The sequence below is a fragment of the Gymnoscopelus microlampas genome (assembly GCF_963454915.1).
Source record: "Gymnoscopelus microlampas genome assembly, chromosome: 1".
Taxonomy (NCBI): Eukaryota; Metazoa; Chordata; class Actinopteri; order Myctophiformes; family Myctophidae; genus Gymnoscopelus; species Gymnoscopelus microlampas.
Window position 1 is genome coordinate 64550186 of NC_139962.1, and position 20346 is coordinate 64570531.

Genomic DNA, 20346 nt, shown 5'->3' on the forward strand with positions numbered 1-20346 from the left:
ACAGAGTTATTACTGCTCTCCTGCAGCTTAGAGGTAGCAGCATATCTGTGAAACTTTCGTTGTAAACATTTAGAAGATCCTCACCCATCTCGCTCCAGAACTCCTTATAGAACTCCACCGGGAGCCCATCAATCCCAGGGGCCTTTCCGCCCTCCATACTCTGTAGGGCTGTTCAAGTTCATTTGGCCCCAGCGGTTTTCCAAGCTCAGCGTTGCCATCTTCTGGAACTTGGGCCAAATTGTCACAGAAGTGATCAAACAGTTCTTCATTGTCCTTATATTCACTGCTATAAAGCTCAGAGTAAAAATCCACTGCTCTTCTCCGAATCTCATTTGAGTCTCTGAGCTCCTGCCCTGTATCAGAACGCAGTGCATGCCCGTTCTTCTTCTCAAGGCCAAAGAAATACTGTGATGGTGCATCCATCAGCGTGGCACTCTGAAACCGTGACCGGACCAGCGCTCCCTGAGCTCTAGTGCCTAGTAGGTCTCTAAGATCAGAACTTTTAGATTTGAGGTCTTTAATATAACCTCTATTTCCAGTGGAATCTACAAGACTCTGCAATTCCACAATTTCTATCTCCAGATCCTCCATAGATCTGGTGATGTCTCATGTGACATTGAGAGTGTACTGCTGACAGAGCTGCTTTATCTCAACCTTCCCATAATCCCACCACTGTCTCAGAGAATTAAAGTCTTCTTTTCTGTTCTTAAAAACTCCCAAAAAAACCCGAAAAATATCCTTAAAATGTTCATCATTTAGTAAAGCTGTGTTAAAATGCCAGTATGCACTTTTTTACTTTAAATTCATGATCAAAATGTTACAATCAACCATAGAATGATCAGAAAAACCAACAGGCAATATTCTGCACTTTTTGAAAATATTAAAATGATGTTTAAAACAATAAAAACGGTCCAACCTAGCCAGAGATATCAGATTACCTCTGCTGTGAGCCCAAGTGTATTGCCTTTTATCACCATTGAAACTTCTCCACACATCATCTAAATCATGTGACTCTATCAGTCTTCTCAGTGCACTTTGTGAAGCACTGTGAGGTTCTAAATGATTCCTGTCATAACAATCATTTACTGTAGAGTTAAAATCTCCACCAAGAAACAAATAATCCTCAACATCAACATTACTTAGCCTATTACTTAGCGTTTGTAAAAAAAAAAACTCTTTCAGAACCCGTAGAAGGAGCATACACATTAATGAAACTTAACTTAAAAAGTTCAAAAACCGCCCTCACGACCAAGAGCCTGCCCTCAACCACCTGATCTACCTCAATAGATACTGGTGTGAAATTCTTTGAGAAGAGAATGCCCACCCCCCCACTGGTTGTGCTCTTGTGACTGAGCACCATTTCCCCCTCCCACTCTCTTTTCCAATCACACTCATTAAAACAGTCACTGTGAGTCTCTTGTACAAACATCACATCCGTTTTTTTGACTTTCATCAATTCATACAAAATAGACCGTTTTGCTATATCTCTAGCCCCATTTAAATTCAAAGTACTGATATTAAAATGACTCATAGTTAGAGATATTAGAAGCAAGCATAAACACAATACTAACCTACTGCACACAGTGTGTACAAAATTATTCATCAACACATCCATTATTTAGCATTGATCTGACTTTTGAGACAACTTTCTTTATTCTGGCGGTTTCCTGTTGAGTAAAACCTCCTTCCCCTTTAGAACTCAAGTGATGCCGAACAGAATTAGAGAAAACCTCTAAATCAGAGAAGTAATCTCCCACTTCCACTCTCTTCTTGTTTTTGGTTTTCTGCAAAAAATCCTGTATTTCGTCAACTATATATTTTACCTTTGTCTCCTGACTAACCATCATCTTGAGATCAGAGGTTTCACTTTCACTCTCAGCAGCATAAACACTAGAATCAGACTCTGTTACGTCTTGTACTACTTTATCTGTGACCTTGCTAGCTTTGAGCTTTGACCTTCCACTATTATTTTTCTTTTTCCTTTTCAACCGTGGCACTTTTAAGCTTTCATCAGCATTTTCCATATCAACCTCTCCCCCTCCCACCACTACAATCTCTGCAGGCTTTTGACTTATTTCATTTTGTTTTACATTTAGGACAGATGCTGAGCCAAAAACCATTCCTATGGCAACTTTCTGTCCCTTATCTGTCTCCTTGTGCGGCAACTGACCCCCCCTGTCCTTCCCCACTCACCTGACTGTCTTTCTGTGCGGCACCTGACCCCCCCTGTCCACCCCCACTCACCTGACTGCTTTGCTGTGAATCACCCTGTCCTCCTTCCTCCACACTGTCTTTCTGTGCATCACCTATCTCACCCTGTCCTCCTTCCTCCTCACTGTCTTGTTCTGAAACATCTGTCCCAATCTGTCCTCCTTCCTCACTTATCTGACTGTCTCGCTGTGTATCATCTGTTTCACCCTCTTCTTCCTCATCCTCTTCCTGTGCCTCCACACCATCCTGTCTTTCCTGCCTCATTGTCTCTTTCTGTCCCTTTTTTTCGTTTTTCTTATTCTGCTCAGAGTCTTTTTCTGGACAAGCTCTGGCGAGGTGTCCCTCCAACCCACAAACAAAACATTTCATAGACTGTTCTGATGTTGAGTAGTCAAACTCATCTACTTTCAATTTGAAAGCCAAGTTCAAATCCTCATTTCTGTTCAGAATCATGTATAACTGCCTTCTGTGTGACACCACATGCTTTAATTCAGGAGATTTACAACCTGCATGCACTTTTGTAATTTGAGAGATAATTTTTCCATGTCGGGATAATTCTCTCGTCAACACTTCATCTCTAATGAATGGAGGAACATTAGAGAGTATCACTTTCTTCCCTGGAGTAGCAAGAGGCACCACAGGTACAAACGTGCCTTTTATAACAATGCCGTTCTCCACCAGCGTGTTTACTTTGTCAACATGATCAACAAAAATCACAACAGCGCTATTCGTCCGCGCTGCGGACTTAACGCTGCCGTTACCAACCACCTTCCCAACAGCCAAACTACACTCCTCTACTGAACATTGAAATCTTGATGCGATCTTTATACCATGCTTTCTTGTCAGAATCGCAAATTCCATAGCTACGTGCGCCGTGCGACCCCGACCGCGCAACTCGCACACAAAAGAGAGAGAGAGAGAGGTCCAATACATTTTTATGTCATTAAAGGTTTTTTAATAGATAGAAAAAAAAGATAGAAAAAAACACTCGCAAACACCTCTCAAACAAACGCTCCGCAGCACACTCACTCCTTCCACTCAGAGAGAGAGAGAGAGAGAGAGAGAGAGAGAGAGAGAGAGAGAGAGAGAGAGAGAGAGAGAGAGAGAGAGAGAGAGAGAGAGAGAGGTCCAATACATTTTTATGTCATTAAAGGTTTTTATATAAAGTCATACTCCACAGATTCACAAGTGAACAAACATGACTTTGCTGAGATTGACTTAAATATTGCGGTCTCTCCATAGCTGCTGTTTGGGTCATTAATGTTATGAAGAACTGATTGTAAAGTAAAGCTCGAGGGACAGATAATATCATAGTTTATTAAGGCCTACTGTATGCTCAGGAACTACATACAGTAACACCAATGCATTACAAAGATACTGATCATGAAGCTTAGAGAAGGGTAGATTACCTCCCACACAACCAGACATATTGTATATTTTATTCTAAAGAGCACATTATACTGTTGAACCCCATGTTTGACATTTTGTAATGTAAGCAAGGACTGGTTTATTCTCTTGGATCTATCATGATCAGCTTGGCTTCATACACTGTGCTGTTCCTGTGAAGATGTCAGTTGATGATATGTTGGTCACAGATTTGGTCCCTTGTCATTTCATTACTGATAATCATTAACACTGGCGTGATGGAGCAATCAAAATGGTTTAGTTGGCCAAGAGTAGCTTTTACAGCTTTTAACCCATTCAATCCGGGGACGCATCTCTGTCATTTTAAGATTTCTTTGGCTATTCAAAAATAGCAGATCTACAAGCTCATAGCGCGGCACAGAGTGCCGCGCTATGAGCTTGTAGATCAGATTTGTTTTGGAAAATCGTGAAAATGTGTGCAAATCTTTGAATATATATATTTTTAAGCGAACATTTGTAAAATATTTTGTACCAGGGAAACCCAGAAGCAGAGATTTTAGTTATATATTCAAATATTCATGATTTTTTTTTAAAATAGCAGATCTACAAGCTCATAGCGCGGCACTCGGTGCTATGTTTCTCTTTCATCCATCAGCACAGACCTGAATGTGAACCCATCACAAAACTCTACTTATGCAAACGCATGCTCGCACACACACAACACAAACACACATACACACCCCTGGGTGTTGCTGGAATGAGCCTGAGGCTTAGTAATGCTTTCTCTTACAAACACTCGCTGTGTATTGGTTTCGAGAATTTGAGAACACACACACGCACACGCACACACGCACACGCACACGCACATGCACACGCACACGCACACGCACACGCACATGCGTGTGTGTCTTCATTGCTATCAATGAATTCCATCCAAATGGTTATGGCATATCAACAAGAAAATGCCATTATTTTTGTCATCATGCAACCATTTCGAAGGTCAATCAATCAGATCAGCAAGAAAATGACATTCTCTGTTATGCTTAGTCCCATTTGTGTTGCTATTTAGTTCATCATGTGGTTTGTTATGTTGTTCAGTATGGTGTATTACATGGCACAGCCATGAATGAGAGAATGAGCTTAGTAATGGAAAATTTCAACTACAGCTACTGGAAACACATTCCTTAATCTCTACCTCTATGTATATTAGTTTGTAATGCTCACGTTTCTATCATTCACATACACATACAGGCGCGCACGCACGCACGCACGCACGCACGCACGCACGCACGCACGCACGCACGCACGCACACACACACACACACACACACACACACACTCACACACACACACACACACACACACACACACACACACACACACACACACACACACACACACACACACACACACACACACACACACACACACACACACACACACACGCACTATTATATCTTCACATAGAGATATTGTACACTCATATGGTGTGATTATGTAATGATCAAGGCAGAGATTCCCTCCTGAATCTAACTTGTAGATCAGCACTGCCACCTAGTGACACAAACCTCTCACTGCACACTACACTGTGAGAATGCACCTACTACAAAATAATAGCTGTCAAAATAAACTGAACTTACATCCATCTTTCCTCTAATCAATTATTTACTCCTCAAGTTGAAATACTGTTGAATCTGAATAGTATTTAATATTCAGTTTTACATAGTCATAATTTGTCTTTCTGCAAGCAGTAGGTGACTCCAACCTGTGTGGCTGCCATGGCCCTGATAGGGATGGTCTTAATTTTCATATTTTGTTCTAGATGTAGGCCTATTTATTATGTTTTCAATGTGATCATGCAGTAGAAAGCAACCTCGGGTCTAATTCCTTGTAGTAGTCCAACACAGCGGTATCATTTCAGAAAACAAAACCTAGATGGTGGCAATAAAAAATGGACCACCTTTTTCATAAATAGCAAAAAATGTTGTCACAAAAAATGTTGTCACTATAATTAGCTGTTGTCACAAAAAATGTTGTCACTATAATTAGCTGTTGGGAAGCCAGGTTGAAATGGTTGCAGAGAAGAAACATGTGGGTTAAATGTCACATGTAGATAAAGATGGGTGTGGATTGATATATACTCAGCAGTGTCAATCGAAAATCCGATTAATCTGTAAAAAGCATTCCGAGGTGGAGAAATGCATAAGCAAACTGAATTTGATTTCAATAGGCTCTATGCACAGCAGCCATATTGTAAAGATATTGGGCCTCTTCTTACTTCCTTCACAGGTGTTACCAATGATACTAATGAAGGCTCCGTTCCATTCTGGTCAGGGTGCTGATAACGTGCATGTTGGCTCACTAGAAACACTCCATTTTGGTTCCCAAATGGCCCCTTATGGTGGGGGGTAACTCTGAGAGTGTACAAATGGAAACCAAATGGACCCTTACGGGTCCATTTGGTTCCACTCTCAGAGTTATGGGGGTCCTTGAAAATAAGACAACAACCACTATGCCACACTAAATGGAACAGAGCCTTAATTAGTATCTTTGGTAACACCTGTGAAGGAAGTAAGAAGGGGCCCATTTCATTCCCAATATGGCTGCTGTGCATAGAGCCTATTGCTAGGGGGTGGAAATTGCCATTCCAAATGACACCGCTGCTCCAAACGAGTTCACATTTCAAAACTTGAGAATCATATCTAACGCAGAGTTGTTCTTGTACAGAGGTGAAGGTCATTCATTGTCCACGCAGCACTACAGTGTATGCCAATAAACATAACATGTACTGGGAGCACAGCAATCATTCACTTAACAATGAGTCATCCTGCATTAACCCATTAAAACCGGGAACACACATTATTTTATACTTTGGCTATTCAAAAAACAGCAGATACACAAGCTCAGAGCTTGTAGATCTGAAAATAAAATAAAAAATAAACCGTGTGCAATTTTTTAAATATATATACAATTTTAAAGCAAACATTTTTTACTCAAACCTTTGCTTCTGGGGATTCTACAAATGTCTTCTAAATCCTAACAGTTAAAAAAGAAAGAAAAAGAAAGCGTATGTTGCTATATATATCAGTGGTTCTCAAACATTTTCATGTCAAGGACCCCCAACATGATATGTATTTAGCCATGGACCCCCATCTGAAAATATTTTGTTCCAGGGACCACCAGAACCAAAGATTTGAGTTAAAAGTGTATATATATTCAAAGATTTGCACACATTTTCACGATTTGATCTACAAGCTCATAGCACGGCACTCGGTGCCGCGCTATGAGCTTGTATATCTGCTATTTTTGAATAGCCAAATAAATAAATAAAGAGCACAGATACTTTTCCCGGTCTTAATGAGTTAATGGAAGGAAGTGGTTCTTGTTGTTGTCCTTTTATTTGTTTGAGTTAGTTTGTTTTCCTTTGTTGTAAGAGTCAAGGTCATGTTAAGGTCACAAGAAAAGAAAAGCTGTGTAATAATTGGAACCGGTTTAAAATGGTGTCCTCGGGGGAAAATAAATAGTTTGAAGGTTCACTGCGGATACAAACAAACAGACACCCACTGCTGTGTGACCTTGTGGAGCTCATTAAACACCAGTAAACATCTCCCTAGAGGAGGAAGTTGAAAGCCAAGAGGAACTTTTGACATTTTGAATTTATAATTCTCTCACACAGCGCATGGAGAAAAGAAAAGGAAAAAAAAGAAGGAAGATTTAGACATCATTGCTTTGACAGCCAGCTCTTGGAAATTGCTTTCTCTTACAAACACTCGCTGTGTATTGGTTTTGAAAATTTGAGAAAACACACGTGCGCGCACGCACGCACGCACGCACGCACACACGGGGTGCTCCTTCCATTCCGACATCTCGCCACTCCGACTAGTGGCTTCCGCGTGCGGTTAGGGTTAGGGTTAGGGTTAGGTATAGGGTTCGTTAACGTCGGAAAGGCGACATGTCGGAAAGGCGAAATGCACCCGCACACACACGCACACGCACATTGCTATCAATGAATTCCATCCAAATGGTTATGGCATATCAACAAGAAAATGCCATTATTTATTCACATTGCACAATTGGTGAATAATTCCCATATAGAAAACTAACTGATATATTAACAAGAGAATGCCATTATTTTTGTCATCATGCATCCATTTCGAAGGTCAATCAATCAGATCAGCAAGAAAATGACATTCTCTGTTATGCTTAGTCCCATTTGTGTTGCTATTTAGTTCATCGTGTGGTTTGTTATAGCTACATGTTGTTCAGTATGGTGTATTACATGGCACAGCCTCTGCTATTTTCCAACTCTCTGCTTCTGTTATCAGCTTCAGTTAGTGATTCATTGAGGTTGTCGTCTGATTAGAATACAATTGAAACTAGAAAAAGTGCTCCTCGGAGCACAGGTCTCCACCAGGTCAGGTACGTTATTGTGGCCTCCTGGTGGCGCTATAACAGGCCAATGAGAAAAGGGTGTAATTTCTTCCTCGGCTTAGTAGGAATGTGCGTGTGAAATTTCACGGAAATCGCAAGTTGTGTTCATGATTTGAAGCATTTTGTTCAAAACAGACCAATCCTGTAAACTTTGGTAGCCAACCTTAGCCAATGAGGATAGAATATGGAAAATCGGACAGATCTGTGTTGATCACATGACTATAGAGATAATGTGTACCGATTTGCAAGACGTTTGGATAAAATCTGTAGGAGTAAAAGGGCCACCTCTTGGTGGCGCTATAACAGGCCCATGTGAAAATTTGGGGCAGAGGTTCTGAATTGGTATCCAGGGAGTGTGTGTGCACAGTTTCGCAGCGAACGGGCCAACAGTGCCGGAGATTAGCTGCTCACAGACAGATGGACACACAGACGGACGGACAGAGGGTAAAACATACTCTCGCCATGCCTTTCGGCCTGGCGGAGACAATGAACATGAATAATTAAATTACAGACAAGGTGTATTGTATACTGTAGCGTGTGTTGTATATGCACTACAGTGCAGATAATAACAGCACACACATCTCAGCCCCAAACATAATTACAAAGGGAGAAAAAAACTAAAGTTGATCAGGAGATCAAAATGAAGGCACGTTGTTCCCATGTGGATCGTCACATCTCAGATGTATTGTATTGTGTCCATCCTGTGATGTCAGTGGTCATCATAAGTTGACACACAGTACAATAGCTATGTCCTATGACTCCAAATGGGAGTGTACTGTACCTATGTTCCCTGTGGAGCATATCACTCCAGTTCTTACACTGGCTCCCTGTGTGTCAAAATACATTTCTGATCTTGTGCGATATCATGAACCATCCAGATCTCTTAGGTCATCTGGGAAAGGTCTGCTTAAGTACCGGCTTCGAATGAGCTGAATAGAACAGAAACTTCCACAGTTAGAACTTAGAAGAGTCCTTAAACCTACCCCATTCTGATGCTATCAATGCATTGAATGGGAGATTATCACGTTTTATCAGACCATTGAATGGGCAAGTAGGCGACCTACTTACATATTGGAGAGTCAATCGTCTGTGCTTATGATTAGTATGTATCGACCTCCAAAGTGCAGCAAAGCCTTATTTCTAACAGAAATATCAGAACTTTTATCTATCTGTTCCACTAATTATGACAGAACTCTGATTACTGGAGATGCTAATTTGTATGTTGACATTGTTTCAGATGTTGTGGCTATGGGTTTCCTACAGTTACTGCACAATTTTGACTTTATTCAACATGTTGTTGGGCCAACACATAAACATGGCCACACCCTGGACTTGGTGATCACTAAAGGTTTGAATATCACTGTTGACAGTATTATTGATAAGCCCGAACTAACAGACCACTATTTATTGTGTTTTAATATAACTGTCTTTGATCTAAGGAAAAACAATACAGAATATACTATAAAAAAAACGTTTTTTTAGCTCATCTGCAGCAAACGAGTTTCCTCGTCATCTGGCGTGTGTGCAGATGCCCCCCTTACTTGATGCTCCCTCAGTGAATGATATGGTTCAACATTTTAATCTCAAATTAGAGTCAGCTCTCGACATAGTGGCTCCTATGAAAACTAAAAAGAAACTTAATTCTAGAGTAACACCCTGGATCAACGAGCACATGCGCTCACTCAAGAAAGAATGTCGTAGAGCTGAGCGAATTTGGAGAAAAAACAAACTCACTGTCCACCTAGAGATTTTTAAGAAGTCAACAGTGGCCTATAACAAAGCACTGCGCTTGGCAAGGCAAGCATATTTTTCAGGCATTATCAATGACAACAAGCAAAATGCCAGAGTCTTATTCTCTACCATTGAACATCTCTTAAACCCCCCCCCAGGCTTACAAGGAGTCGCTCCCTGCTTCTAAAGCTAAGTGTGATGAGTTTGCGTCCTTTTTTGCAAACAAAATTTTTAGCATTCGAGCTGGTATTATGAATGCTGCTGCTAGCACTGCAAATGCTGCAAATGGTGCATGGTGCAAAAACGTAGATCACTCCAGAGGAAGTCTAATATCTTTCTGCACAATTAATGAAGAGGAACTCCGTAAAACTATATCACAGATGACATCATCATCTTGTTCACTGGATGCAATACCCACCCCGTTTCTCAAAGAGGTTTTAGACAGCGTGATTGGAGATATCCTAAGAATTGTAAACAGCTCTCTACTTTCAGGCGTCTTTCCAGACTCACTGAAAACGGCTGTAGTCAGGCCGTTACTCAAGAAACACAACCTTGATCCATTGGTGCTGGGTAATTATAGACCAATCTCTAATCTGCCATTTCTGGGAAAGGTCTTAGAAAAAACTATCTTTCATCAACTGGATGTGTTCCTACAGAACAATAAGGTTCATAACAAATTCCAATCTGGCTTCAGGAAAGGTCATAGCACAGAAACAGCACTTGTAAAAGTAATTAATGATCTTAGGGTGTCCGCTGACAACAAAAATATATCTGTTCTCCTACTCCTTGACTTAACCGCTGCTTTTGACACGATTGATCACAAAATTCTACTACAACGCATGGAGTACTGGATTGGTTTGTCAGGCACAGCCTTGTCTTGGTTTTACTCTTACCTAACAGGCAGAAGCTATTTTGTCAGCCTAGCTAATTTTGACTCAGACAAACATGACATCTGTTCTGGTATTCCACAGGGCTCAATTCTGGGTCCCTTATTGTTCTCCCTGTATATACTACCACTGGGAGAACTCATCGCCGATCACGGAGTGAACTTCCATTTCTATGCTGATGATACCCAGCTGTATCTTTTGGTAGCTCCAGACGACCCCTGCGCTCTAGATCCATTGTTGACCTGTCTGTCCAGTATAAAATGCTGGATGAGTGAGAACTTTCTTAAGCTAAATGAGGATAAAACAGAAATTCTCATAATTGGCTCCAGTGAGCAGAGAGAATTAATAATAAGTAGACTTGGTAACCTGGCTGTAGAAAGTAACACCACAGTAAAGAACCTGGGGGTTATTATCGACTCTGAATTGAATTTTAATGCACACATTAATCATGTCACCAAGATTGCTTTCTTTCATCTTAGAAATATTGCGCGAATTAGAGACTATCTGTCGTTAGACGACGCAAAAACGCTGATCCACGCTTTTGTTTTCTCTCGGCTTGATTACTGCAATGCACTCTACTCTGGCCTGCCTAAGAAAACAACTGACAGATTACAACTTGTTCAAAATGCGGCAGCCAGAATTTTAACTAAAACTAGAATGAGAGAACATATCACTCCAGTACTAGCTTCACTACACTGGCTCCCGGTTGTTTTTAGGATTGATTTTAAAATTCTTTTAATAGTTTATAAAGCTCTAAATGGTCTGGCACCTTCCTACCTCTATGACTGCCTAGAGAGACATGATCCAAACCGGACCCTCAGGTCTTCAAGTGCTGACCTACTCGAGGTGCCTAAAATGACATATAAAAAATACGGTGAAGCAGCATTCTGCTTTTACGGACCAACAGTGTGGAATAAACTCCCATTACACCTAAAACAGGCAGCCTCTGTCGATAGCTTTAAAGCACAGCTCAAGACCTATTTCTTCACTCTTGCTTTTAGCTGACTCTTTGGTTGATTTTTAAGTCCTCACTGTATTGCCTATTTTAATGTTTTATGCTTTTGCTTTTATTTTATTTTATTTTTTGTTTGCTTTATTGTTAAATTGGTTGTAACTGTAACTGTATTCTTGCTCTGTAAAGCACTTTGCGCTGCATTTCATGTCATGAAAGGTGCTATACAAATAAAGTTTATTATTATTATTATTATTACCTACCCGCGATTTATCAGACCATTCATTGGGCGTAATCAGGGGCTACTGACCTACCGGAGGCAGAGCAGTCCCCACAACATGATTTACGATTCTGTGCCTATCGGTACACAACTCGAACAGCGCTGAGTAGGCTCAGGCGAACGTCGCAACGTTCAGGATGGCAACCCGCTCGCTTTAGCTCGCTCGGTGGTCCCTCACGTGTTTGGTTTCGTCATGGTCCGAAACCAAAACCGAAACCGAAAGTGAACTTTTTAAGTCGTCTCCATCGGTAGGTCAGTAGGTCCTGATAACACCCAGATGAATGGTCTGATAAATCACGGGTAGGTCAGTATGTCGCCATTCAATGGTCTGATAAAACGTGATAATCTCCCATTCAATGCATTGATAGCATCCGAATGGGGTGGTTTAAGGACTCTTCTAAGTTCTAACTGTGGAAGTTTCTGTTCTATTATGCTCATCTATCTATACTATCTACACCAGGGGTCTGCAACTTTTTTGCATTAAGTGCCATGTTTTCATTTTCTGGTTGGTCAGTGCGTCATATTTAATTATGACAACACATCAAAATAAAACATTTCCAAGAAATTTAACTTTTCCATATTCAGTATATTTTTTTTAATATTTTCTTTCACATCAGGACATTGTAATGATCATTATATACAGAGCAATAACCCAACCTATCTCCTAGACTACCGGAGTTTGAATGATTGTAGAATTATGTGCAGGATGTCATTTGTAAACAGATGTGACTACATTTATCCTTATCTCACACTTATGCCAGTGTGCCAGTAGTCTGGGAGACTTCGCCTCAGGGCCTGGACAGCAGGGGCGCGGCCACTGCGTTCTGATTCAAATCAACAGCCAATGAAGAAAAGGGGGCGGGATGTAAATAGTGCATGTAAATAGGAGCGACGGCCGCCATTGTTGTGTACTGCTGTTTGCCTCTCGTCGGACTGTTTAGACGAGTTGCACAGCTCTCAGACCGGTAAGAGGCGTGTCCGCTCAGATTCTGAGCGTAAGTTACATCCCGCCCGGCGCCCACAAATACCAGGGCTCTGGCCCAGAAGTTTCCTTGCCCCTCCCGTTTGTATGCGAGAGCTGGCGAAAACTTCTGGGAACTCAGATTAGTGTGCCAGTGATCACCTGGCACGCCTGGCATGGCTAAAACTAATGTCACTGCAGAGGGCTTTTTTTTGCAATGGCAGATTTGTCTGGTTTCCAGGCTAGTGATCACCCTCCCCTGTGCCCATGTTGGCGCCCGTGCCTAAGGTTGCCCACCACTAATCTACACTATGATTCTTGAAATATCTGTGTTTGTCTGTGACACTAAATGTGTCACTGGCATAACTCGGTTTTTGTGTTGTTAGAAGTTCATCAGCCCAAAGAGACGCCTCTATCCATTGACCAGAAGGGTCCACATTTCATTATACACAAAAGCAGGTCCCTCACTTTCCCCCCTTTTTTCATTTTGTGACAAGGGAATTTGCAGTGGTGGAAAGTAACTAAGTACTGTACTTAAGTACAATTTTGAGGTATTTGTACTTTACTTGAGTATTTCCAATGTTCAGTACTTTTACTTCTACTCCACTACATCTCAGAGTCAAATATGGTGCTTTTACTCCACTACAATTATTTGAAAACTTTAGTTACTAGTTACTTTTCAGTTATAAATTATGATATTATGAAACATATATTAACCACTTTAGCCATATTTTATACATAGGCTATTTGAAAATAGCCTATGTATAAAATATGCTATTTTCAAACATAGTTAGTACAATACTTAGTACTTTTACTTTTGGTACTTTAAGTACATTTTGATGCATGAATACTTTTGTACTTTTACTCGGGTACATTTTGAATTCTGGACTTTTACTTGTAACAGAGTATTTATACATTACAGTATTGATACTTTTACTTAGTAAAGAATTTGAGTACTTTTATCACCACTGGGTACTTGTCACACCGGCACACTGAATGTTGTTGGGGTTCAAGCATCTGATAGTACAAACTAAGACAGCAGCTTGCCAGCAGGTGTCACTATTACACTTGATAACAGCTCCCAGCCTGCAGTTCAGCTTTGATGGGAGAGCAAACACTTCTTTTTGATCTAATTAGATTATCACATTGGGCTATTGAGGTGATCAACTGAGTTGATCGAAAACTGCCATTATTAACCATAGGGTGGCAAATATTGATAGTTTTCTCAAAGATTTTTCTATAGATTATGATTATGAAAATGACATTGGAAGTGATGAATAAATACAAATAAAATGAAAACATTTGCAGACAGAATTTGAACTGGAATACTAAACAAAAATATGTTTTTTTTATTTATATTTGTGGCGTTCTCTTTCCTTATTGGATAAAATTGATATCCTGTCCTCAAGATGTATTTAAGCCGGCGAGACGTTGAGACCCCTGTTACTGAACAATCACTCTGTAACAATGGCTACTCTCAGAATATATAACTTTTTTAACATAAACATCTTATCCCTTATACTACCATTAAATTGACAGAGAATTGGACTGAGTAGGCCGTTTTGGACTTAGACACTATATGCATCATTTTCTCAAACCCTAACCCATTTTATCTGAAACACAGTCACGCACACATGGAATACAAATCAGCATTTTGATTCCATATTTGAGTGTGTTCTGTGCATGGCTAGAAGCCTGTTATCTCCATACTGCACACTAAACCATAAGCTGTGTCCGTGTTCAAGTGTCGAATGAATGCCGATGCAGGATGCAGGACTCAAACACAGGACTTAAGTTTGCACTGTTCAGAGCGTCTTACATCAGCTGTTTTTGGAGGCCTATAAGTAGAAAAGTGTTGACTGTAAATACTTTTCACTGACTTGGAAAGTATTTGCAGTTATTTATGTGGTCACCGAGCTCCATCATTGTGCTGTTCGCCTTTAACAGTTTGTTGGTCAGTAGCTCCTACGTACAATCCGGGAGGCATGCGTTAATCCGACAGACCTTTTCTCCGGTTACATGGCGGCTTTCCGACATGTCGCCTTTCCGACGTTAACGAACCCTATACCTAACCCTCACCCTAACCCTAACCGCACGCGGATGCCACTAGTCGGAGTGGCGAGATGTCGGCGTGGAAGACTGTTACCCTTTTCTCCGACTATGTGGCATCCGCGTGCGGTTAGGGTTAGGGTGCGGGTTTGGTTCGGGTTTAGTATTGGAAACGTCGGAGCGCTGCGCTGTCGGAGGAATGCGCTGTCGGAACAGTGGTGGAAGTAGTACTCAGATTCTTATCTTAAGTGAAAGTAACAATGCCATACCACATCATAAAAATACAATTTTACAAGTAAAAGGCCTGCATTCAAAAGTAGAAAAGTATTGGCATCAAAATAATATGTCAAACTGTATTTCAAAAATAACTGATCTACAACCTCACAACGCATCACATTGCGATGTCAAAAAGTATAAAATATGGCTCAAGGGGTTAATGCATGTTTTATATTAATCCTATTGCCTAGAGGGTAGGTGGGTGGACCGACGGTGAATGTCACAAACTTAACATCCGGACTTGCGAGGCGCCGATCTTTGCTCCGATCCGCAACAAACCTGCCACAAACACTGCTCAGGGGACTGGCATGAGAATAGGCACACGTATAGGGAAGTACAGCAGTGTTACAGCAGAGTTTAACACTTCAAATGGCCATAACATGGTGCATTGCTCTCATCAGCGCAATATGGGAATAGATCTTTGTGGCCTGAATATCTAGTAATCTAAATCTGCACAATAATTTGCAACTGAAGCTGCCACATAATTGTAGTGGAGTAAAAAGTATCTTTGCCTCTGAAAACAGAGTGAGTGGAGCATAAGAATAAATCGAAACATTGAAATACAGTAAAAGCACCTCAAGATTGTACTTATGAACAGCAAATGTACTTAGTTCCTTTCCATCACTGATTGTGGCTTGTTGGAGCAAATGGGAAGCAAAAATGAAGAAGTGATTTTCAGGCCACTTTGTTTTGGCAGCGGAACAAAGAGTTCTGAATCCCATCAGTAGAACTGCTAGAGGCCATTTGAAGGGAACAGCAAGTAACAGAAACTCTCCCACTTATTTGGCTCACTTTAGTTTTTGCTCGAACAAATTGCTTTGTAGTAGAGAGACACTTTAGTGCTTTTTCATACACTGAAGAGGTCAAACTAAAAGAACATCTTTAGGCATAATGATTCAGCTGTTATTTGTGACAGTAATCAACAGTGGTGGAAAAAGTACTCAAATTCTTTACTTAGGTAAAAAGTACCAATACTGCGATATGAAAATACTCTTTTACAAGTAAAAGTCCAGAATTCAACATTTACTTGAGTTAAAGTACAAAAGTATTGGCATCAAAATGTACTTAAAGTATCAAAAGTAAAAGTACTAAATATTTGAAAATAGCAGATCTACAAGCTCTCAACGCGTCGCGATGCGATGCGTTGTGAGCTCGGCTATTTTCAAATAGCCTATGTATAAAATAGTGCTAAAGTGGTTAATGTATGTAATGTACAATATTTGCCTCTGAGATGTAGTGGAGTAAGTAAAAGTATTGGAAATTGGAAATACTCAAGTAAAGTACAAATAACTAAACATTTTACAGTACAGTACTTAAATGTACTTAGTTACTTTCCATCACTGGTAATCAAGATAAATTCCTCTCACATACTCTCAGCTCGGGCAAATATGGAAAAAGCCTTAAACCTTACGTGAATGCACAACAACCCTTAATTCATCCGTGCGTCCATCGCCTATATTTTCAGCTTTCATTCTTTTCCTGCCACAAAATGAGATGGGAGAAAAACTAAAACATGTCTGTGGGTCAATGCCACCTGACAACCACATCAGTCAAGAGTATGGATTTGTGCAGTGGTGGAAGAAGTACTCAGATATATTACTTACAGTAAGTAAAAGTAGCAATGCCACAATGTAGAAATACCCTGTTACAAGTAAAAGGCCTCTGTTCAAAATGTTACTTGAGTAAAAGTACAAAAGTATTAGCATCAAAATATGCTTAAGGCATTAAAAGTAAAAGTACTAAAATGTTTGAAAATAGCAGATCTACAAGCTTACAAAGGGTCGCGATGCGACGTGTTGTGAGCTTGCAGATCGTCTATTTTTAAATAGCCTGATATAAAATAGGGCTAAAGTGGTTAATGTATGTTGTAATGTAATGTTATACGGGGGAGGTGGTCATTATTGAAAATGAAAGTACGACAGGGTGATTATCCACCGACGCGGAGCGGAGATGGATAATCACCCTGAATCCCGCTATTACACGGATACTTAATAAATAAATAAATAAATTGACCCAAAAGTAACAACAAAACTAAGTATTTCCTTGCTTAAGGCAATGAAAGTATTCCATTAGTATTGGGCTGGGTGGAGACGTTTGCCTCGGAAAACCAAATGACAGTAGTCCATAAGGTAACTGGAAGACTCGCCCCAAAACACGCTCGCCCCCATTCTATATACCGCCGCATTTGCCTATAATACCGTTGGATTTCCCCCGGGGCGACTGTGTTTTTTGGGGCGAGTGTTTTGGTATTCTTGCGTTGCTGTGCCACGATAAACAAGGAAGTGTAGTGATTCAAATAGAATCACTTTTCGGTTATTGCATCGTCTATTTCTCACTTCAAATGTTTTCAAAAACATTCTTGAGCGCAACGTTTAGTTGTAAATGACATAGTCTGTTTGTTTACATGGCTGTCATGTTGGATTACAGCATAAAACCAAGCAGGCAGGTTGACATGAGCAGGTGCTCTGAGTCTTTGTCTTTGTCTGTTATAGAGCTCATCGGTCATTATCAAGAAATAACTAGCCTCGGAAACCCATGCCTTTTGTTTCAAAAGAAAAAAAGGGGATATAGATTGGTGAAGCAATAGGAAGCGGCGTTGGAATCCAGCGCCTGGGTTTGGATCCGCCCTTCAAGACCATCGATTGGGCTCGTTCTTTCAGTCTAAGAAATAACAGACCGCTGAATTCAGCGATTGACCAATCAGAATCAAGCATTCAATCAAGCTGTGTAATAAGATATAAAAATTTATATCTGCAAAGTAACTAGTAACTACATTTTTCAAATAATTGTAGTGGAGTGAAAGTACAATATTTACCTCTGAGATGTAGTGGAAGTCAAAGTATAGACAATTAGAAATACTCCAGTAAAGTAAAAGTACAGTACTTGAGTAAATGTGCTTTGCTACTTTACACCACTGCTGATAACACTCACTGCACTTGAAAGACTTTGTTCAGATATAAAACTGATATTCAGGAAATTCCTATACACAGCCTTTGCAACTTTTCATACTATGAGACCTTGAGACAGTAGGAACCAAGGCGTCGGTGGGAAAACTGACTTTAGATATGAGACAAGACGTGCTTTGTTTGCTCTCTATTCTCTCTGTGGTGCTCCTCCTATCTGCAAACAACAACTTATTTCATTCAGCCATTGTTATTAATTAATGATGCTGAACTGATTATATGCACGTTATCTGAAGCAAACAACCTGATGACAATCCTAGACACGCTCCCAGCACTTTATGAATTTTGGAAATGCAGGCTCTAAATATCACCAAACGCATGCACGCGGCGCCAATGGAATGTGCCTTAATTAAAATGCCTTGAGACGTCTCTTCATTACGGTTGCCAACCGGGTTGGATGGGGGTTATGTGTGCAGTGGTAGAAAAAGTACTCAAATATTTTACTTAAGTAAAAGTATCAATAGTGCAATGTAGAAGTACTCTTTTACAAGTAAAAGTCCGGAATTAAAAATGTACACGAGTAAAAGTACAAAAGTATTGGTATCGAAATATACTTAAAGTACCAAAGGTAAAACTACTAAAATGGTTGAAAATAGCATATCTACAAGCTCACAACGCGTGGCGATGTGACGCGTTGTGAGCTTGTAGATCTGCTATTTTCAAATAGCCTAGGTATAAAATAGAGCTAAGTTGGTTAATGTATGTTTTATAATGTAATCATTTAAATCTGCAAAGTAACTAGTAACTAAAGTCTTCAAATAATTGTAGTGGAGTAAAAGTACAATATTTGCATCTGAGATGTAATGGAGTAGAGGTAAAAGAATAGACAATTGGAAATACTCCAGTAAAGTAAAAGTACCTCAAAATTACACTTAAAGGAGAATTCTGGTCATTTTAGCTTGTACTGTATGTTTGATGTGTCGCTAATCACTCACCAACATACAAAGGAACGTTGAATAATTCCAGATCTGCCCCTGTCGTCCATTCTGCAGACCCCTTGCAGCGGCATGGGAGAAGTGTGTATGACTGAAAATCGCCTATTTTAACAAATGCAAAGTCTGTTTTTTTTCTCCTAGTACTCATTGTGGAGTCTCATGATACTCAAACAGGCGCTGAATGTGCATCACGAGCTAACGCTAATGCAGAACGAGATGACGCTGGTTGCTTGTTTCTCTCCTAGACGGTTCTGGGAGAGAAACAAGCAACCAGCGTCATGACTTTCTGCACGAACGGTACATTCAGCACGACATGAGTATCATGAGACTCCACAATGAGTACCAGGAGAAAAAAAACAGACTTTGCATTTGTTAAAATAGGCGGTTCCTTTGTATGTTGGTGAGTGATTAGTGACACATCAAACATACAAGCTAAAATGACCGGAATTCTCCTTTAAATACAGTACTTGAGTAAATGTACTTAGTTACTTTGCGCCACTGGTTATGTGTGACTCTCTGTTTGCCTCTAACAGTGCCATTACATTAACCAAGTCTGTACAATCAGCCAACTTCACGGCCTGTTTGCTCCAGCCAACAATGTTTAGTCACCTTCCCCTGGAATCTATTCTCCTCTCCCACTCGTCTCTAGGCTGTAAACACACTTCTATGCACCAGGGTGTGCTTCTGTGGTTGCACTGAGGAGGCAGGCCTGTTAGGCAGAGCTTATGAGAAGGTATGTCAGCACGATGTCAGCTTGTCTTTGAAAGCAAAGCAGTAGGTAACAATATATTAACACAGTAGTTTGCTTGCGGTGAGATGTTGTGCTGTTGAAAATTGTTGAAAATTGAATGCTGCACACATTGCATAGCTAAATAATTGAACAATGGAGTGGAATCTAGGTATTGACTCAACACAGCGGACATCGAGCATCGCGATAGATCAGGCAGTGGCGACAGTCAGGCGTTTCCCACACTCAGCCACACTCAATCACCCTTCATCTGATTCTGTAACAAGCTCTAAGTGGTCTTTTTAAGCACATCACTGTCCTCTCTTCATACTACACGCTCAGCATAGCTCACAGCACCTGTGGCTCTTCTGCAGGTTGTCAGTGATTAAGCTCCCTCCACCTCCACCACCCTCCTATCTGTGGCATGTAGTTCTTCACTATGTTAAGTAAGTGTATGAATTATGTGGATTGTACGATGTTATATCTGTGTATCTTAACTTATGCTCTTGAAGGGTTCAATGGTATGTACATGTAATAACTCTATAACTGTATAACTGTATATTTAGGCTCTGCTTCAG

The 20346-nt window shown here is 40.4% G+C and overlaps 1 protein-coding gene across 1 annotated transcript in view; it reads right to left on the bottom strand.

Moving 5' to 3' along the window:
- LOC311051909 (GTPase IMAP family member 8-like) overlaps positions 1-20346 on the bottom strand; it is a 644135-nt gene that overhangs the window by 224361 nt on the left and 399428 nt on the right. The window lies entirely within an intron of this gene.